General features: G+C 34.5%; 1 protein-coding gene across 3 annotated transcripts in view; it reads left to right on the forward strand.

Moving 5' to 3' along the window:
• Nucleotides 1-5,767, forward strand: part of KHDRBS2 (KH RNA binding domain containing, signal transduction associated 2) — a 381,354-nt gene that overhangs the window by 371,875 nt on the left and 3,712 nt on the right. The window lies entirely within an intron of this gene.

The raw sequence follows: 5,767 nt of genomic DNA on the forward strand, positions 1-5,767 counted from the left end.
AAGCTAGATGAAAATTTAGGAATATCAGACATTTGTAACAGTGTCTCAGCAGTGATCATGTCCACATAAGAAAAAAAACTGTGCCAACAGAGAAAGTTAATCCCTAATCTGAATAACTTGATAATTTTTACTCTAAGAATATACATATTTCTTTAATACAATGTCACATTACATTAGATTTTTTATTTTTTTTATATTAGATATGCAGAAGAGAGTTCAACAGCAGGGTTCCCATAGAAGATGAAAATGGGGTTGAGTGGGTTTATTCTTTTTTGGGGGTGTCAAGATGTGCTTTCATCAGAATTATGGCTGTTTCCATCGCCTATAAACACATCTTTATGACGTATGTGAAAACAGTTTTAGCTCAGTACTTGCTAATATTTTGGCTTAGGGATTTGTTCATTTTATGCTTATAAAGAAAAAATTATAATCTACCTCTGAACCCTTCTGGTTTTGCTGGTTTCAAAATTAAATTAATAAGGAAACTGTCATCAATAGGGAATATTGACACTAGTTTCCATTTTAGTCACTATAATTTTTCAAGCACTTTAGACTCAAGCACACCTTTGGGCTATAAAATAATCTTATATTCTAATTGCATTTCACATTCAACTATTTTCTGTTTCTTGGACATCTGTTATGTATTGAGCTTCTGTTTCTGTTGGGACGGCCACAACTTTTAGATATTTTCTATTAATACAATGAACATAAAATCAAGGAATATATTTTAGTATCTAGACTTCAAAAGTACTTAATTCTGCATTTTGTCAAAATGCATGTTGACCCATCAACATATTTCTCAGTTGCCTCCTTCAACCACATCTCTGAAATTTCTTAACAGTCTTTTCAAATCTAAACTATTTTATTTTTTTATGTTCTTCTTCTTTTGACATCATTGTCAGTCATATTCTTATATTTTAATTGAAGTGTATTTAACCTCAGTCTTGATATGAATACCAAGGTGCTGCAATATTAATCTTCTAATATGGCTTAACAATTCCTCTTGTTTGTTATCATAATCTTATCCAGCTTCTAATAGTCGATCTTTATCAAGAGAGGTTTTTAAGGCATGATAATAATGCAGTAGATGTACAAGTAGATGTGCAAGGTTTCTCATAATGACTGGATATTTAATTGGAAGGCCATTTCACTTCTTAGGAACTATGTCATCTGTCTATAAAAATCAGAAATTCTATCTTTGCACAGCACCACAGAATAGGGTAAAAGGATTGTGAGACATTTGCAGCCTATTCTAATGCATCATATAATAACACTAGAAAACACATTCTGAATTACAAAAATGTTATCCATATATACTATTTCTGTGTTCCAGGTCTCTTTCTCAGGTGCTCTACCTTCTTTGTGCCCCAGAAATATTTTTTATTTAAATAAACTCATAAATATACATTTTAAATAAATATACATTTACTCATAATTATACTCATAAATATACATTTTGAGTGAAAAACAGTTATTTTCCTTGTATATAAGAGGTGTAGACAAGCATTAAGCTCATCCCAGTAGCTGTCAGTTCAGTTGACAGAATGAGCTGTAGCTTACACTAAGTGTAACAACACTGTAGCAAGTAGCATTTCAAAGACCATGATGTACAGGTTTCCATGTACATTAGCAGAATATGGCATTTTCCTGTCCTATCAACCAAATGGCAAGTATTTCTATCATATGGAAATTGGTTGGCAAAACTAGTTCTCTGTGAGCATCTGGAAAAGGGACAACAAAACTGATTTTGTCAAGCACAAAAGAAGAGTGAAGGGCAACTGAGTGAAGAGTAAATAATAATGTATTTAGGCACATACTTTAACAGATTTGAATGATACTGATCCAAGCAAAGCAAGTATAAAGTAATAAATGTAATAACCTCAAAAAATGAATATGAAAACTCATTTAAGCTTTTTTACTAAAACTACAAAGGGTCAACTTACCATAAGCTACAAAAGATGGCATTAAATCATCACTATTTACCCATAACTGCCTGTTGTGCTTTCTGAGCTGCTCCTGCTCACCCAGTATTCTGAGTAACTACATACAACTCCAAAAATAATACTTGTAAGGATGTTCCAAGTGTCAGACTGATCGAAAAATAAATAAATTAAAATTAAAATTATTTTTTTAAAAAAATCATCTTATTAGAGTAATGAGAATCCCTATTCATCTCAGTGTGTCTAATCATAGGTGTGAAGGTTATCAGATTGGTCTCTAAAATTATACCATGTTAAATGTAAGAGCACATAAAATGGTTTAATAAATGGGATACATGGAGTCATTTCAGTGGTGTTCTCTGAGTGTGGTCTGTATACCAATAAAAATCTCCATGATTTTCCTTAATTCTATTAAAGTACAACATCACCTCCTAGTATTTATAGAGATCAAGCAGACTCACTTCAGGATGAGCTGTACATACATACCAGAGGTACCATTTTCTGAAATGTAAACAGTTGGCATCTGCTGAGCCATAATCCCTAAATCAGAAACACAAATGTTTGGATTAACAAGAAGTATAAAGCCTCGTTCCTTGTTGTTCACCTCTCAATGCATATTTTTTCACTTTCAATGTTACATGCATGACTGGCATTCTTTATCCAGGACTGGAAATTCAGGGTGGCTATTTGCCATAGTAAACACAGAGAACAAAGGTGTTCAAATTCTAGCCAATCCAAACCTTCACTGAGTCACACTGACTTCAGTTTTGAAATCAAGCCTTCAATTAAATTCTACAGATATGATGCATCATGAAGTGGCTGAGACCTTATATTTTTAAGAATCATACAAATTGAAGAGTATATATATTACATCTTTTTTGATTCCACAAATTTGTTTTGCTGGGGACACTAATTCTAAAATTTAAGGAAGACAGAGATTGTCCACATGTGAAAGATCAACACTTTAAAACTGCAACAAAATAATAAAAATTAAAATCAGTAAAGTACCCTTAAGTGCAATTTTAATCATTTTAATAAACACTTTCAATACTCTATTTCTATGTTCTATTTATGTCTAATGTCATTAGATTTTATTTTACTTTGTAATATGAAAAGAAGCTTTTTATTTTTTTTCGTTAATTAAACACGTAGGATGGGTTGGTGTTAAATTTTAGGTCTGTGATTTTGAATTACTTCAGAATTATCAAAATAACTAACTTTTTTTTTAATGTAAATATGTGGGTCTTGTTTTCTATGCTGTTATATCTTCCCTGTCATAAGAAATCCAAAGTTCTAGTCAGAATAAAAAACATGCCCTGAATCCTAGTGTTGATATTCACCTATTTCACTTTTCAAAATAGTATAATTTCACCAGGCATCATTTTAACCAAGTTGTAGAGGAAAGCATAATTCCACATTAAATAACATGCTGTGTATATTTTACCTGTTAGAGACCAATTCTCTACCTCTAACAGGAGAAAAAGCTGCTTCCTGTTGCTCTGACTTTTAAGGTTCATAATTTGCAATAACCCATATCCTGAAATCACTCAAGGGAAATCTAGTTTTTCTTAATGCTTACTCATACCCAAAAGGCCTTAGTAACAATAGAAAATCATATTTTACTATGGCTGCAGCCTTGACACTAAAATTGACATGGTACAGTGAATTTGTATTTGTAGTTTGTGCAACAGTACATTTGATCCTTGATTTTATTATTCTACTGTCACATAATTCATGTCCTTACAGATTTTATCATACTGAATTACTTATTCACCTCAAGCAAGGCCTAAAAAATAAGAACTGTCCCTCTTTAATCATATCCATGATTATCCATATCCTGTTCTGGCTGTGGGTTTCTGCATGTGCAGAAATCTGTACATGACTCATAAGCAGAACACCAACTTGGGTGAAAAAAATTATCTTTTGATTTCTTATCCGAGATATGTTCTATGCCAGTAATAATACTGGCAAAGAGTGTCCCAAACCTTGGGTTATTTTCTATTGTAGAAAAATATTTGTACCTTTTGTACAAAAAAGAGAATTCTTTCTAATATTAAAATGCAGAATACATTATAACAGCCACCATCAATAGAATCTATTCAGGGTTTTTCAACTTTTTTTTCTGTTTCAACTTGTGAATATTAATGTCTCATATTTTGGTGAAAAACCTATGATAAATATTCTTGGAATCACAAATGTACCTGGGAAATTAAAGTCATCACTTTTATTTTAATTACCAAGTTTAGTTCATCATCATTTTGCAATTCTACTATCAACCGAATGTATCAGTACAGACTGGGGGATGACCTGCTGGAGAGGAGCTCTGCAGAGAAGGATCTGGGGGTCCTGGTGGATGACACGTTGAAAACAAGCCAGCAGTGTGCCCTGGTGGCCAAGAAGGCCAATGAGATACTGGCATGCATTTAAAGGAGAATGGCCGGCAGGTCAAGGGAGGTGATCCTCCCCCTCTACTCTGCCCTGGTCAGGCCTCACCTGGCGTACTGTGTCCAGTTCTGGGTACAAAAAAAGACAGGGATCTCCTAGAAAGAGTCCAACAGAGGGCCACAAAGTTGCTACGGGGTCTGGAGTATCTTCCCTAGGAGGAAAGGCTGAGAGACCTGGCTCTGTTCAGCCTGGAGAAAAGAAGACTGAGAGGGAATCTTATTAATGTTTACAAATATCTTAAGTGTGGGAGACAAAGGGATTTGGCCAACCTCTTTTCAGTGGTTTGTGGGGACAGGACAAGGGGCAATGGCCACAAAATGGAGCACAGGTATTTCCGCACCAACATGCGAAATAACTTATTCACGGTGAGGGTGACGGAGCACTGGAACAGGCTGCCCAGGGAGGTTGTGGAGTCTTCTTCTCTGGAGATATTCAAAGCCCATCTGGATGCCTACCTGGGCAGCCTGCTCTAGGGAAACTGCTTTGGCAGGGGGGTTGGTGATTTCTTGAGGTCCCTTCCAACCCCCTACTATTCTGTGATTCTGTGATTCTATATTCTTATTGTACACCTGCACACCCCTTTGATCAGTACTACAACAGGAAGAAAAACCCTACAGGAATTAAAAGCCTTTGTATTTGTTTATTTCAAAATATGTCAGTGAGTATGGACTGCTACACTTCCTACAGAAAATAAAGGAAATTTAAATGAAATAAATGTAAACACAAGGATTTAATGACTTGACAACACTGAATTTGAAGACAAGCCTAAAGTGATATTTAGAGAATCAATTCTGAAGAAGCGTCCTTGACATCTAGCTTCCAACAACAAAAAATTACTATTGGTATTTTTTATTTTTTGGTAATTCAGGGTATTCTGAATTGGGTAATTCAGTCTATCCAGCTACCAGGGAATATCTATATCCCCTGGTATCTATATCCAGTCTATCCATACCAGGGAATGTGCATATGACATATATATAGCTCAGAGGGAAGAAAAAAGAAGAGGAAGAAGAAGAAGGTGGAGAAGGAGAAGGAAAACAACAAGAAGGACAAGAAGAAGAAGAAGAAGAAGAAGAAGAAGAAGAAGAAGAAGAAGAAGAAGGAGAAGAAGAAGAAGAAACTTAACCTCAGAAATCATTCATAAATTCAAATTATTTAATTTAAGTTAGTTTTCTGTGTTTTCGCTTATGGTAAAATATTTGTGAGTACATAAAAAATATTTCATATACATAATCAGATCTACTCTAATGTAAAATTCTTTCTTTTCAGGTTGTAAATTAGGAGAAATTGCTTCTCAGAAAGAGTAGTTAGGCATTGGAACAGGTTGCCCAGGGAGGTGGTAGAGTCACCATCCCTGGGGATGTTTAAGGAAAGGTTGGATG

This window comes from Oxyura jamaicensis, chromosome 3 (assembly GCF_011077185.1).
Source record: "Oxyura jamaicensis isolate SHBP4307 breed ruddy duck chromosome 3, BPBGC_Ojam_1.0, whole genome shotgun sequence".
NCBI lineage: Eukaryota > Metazoa > Chordata > Aves > Anseriformes > Anatidae > Oxyura > Oxyura jamaicensis.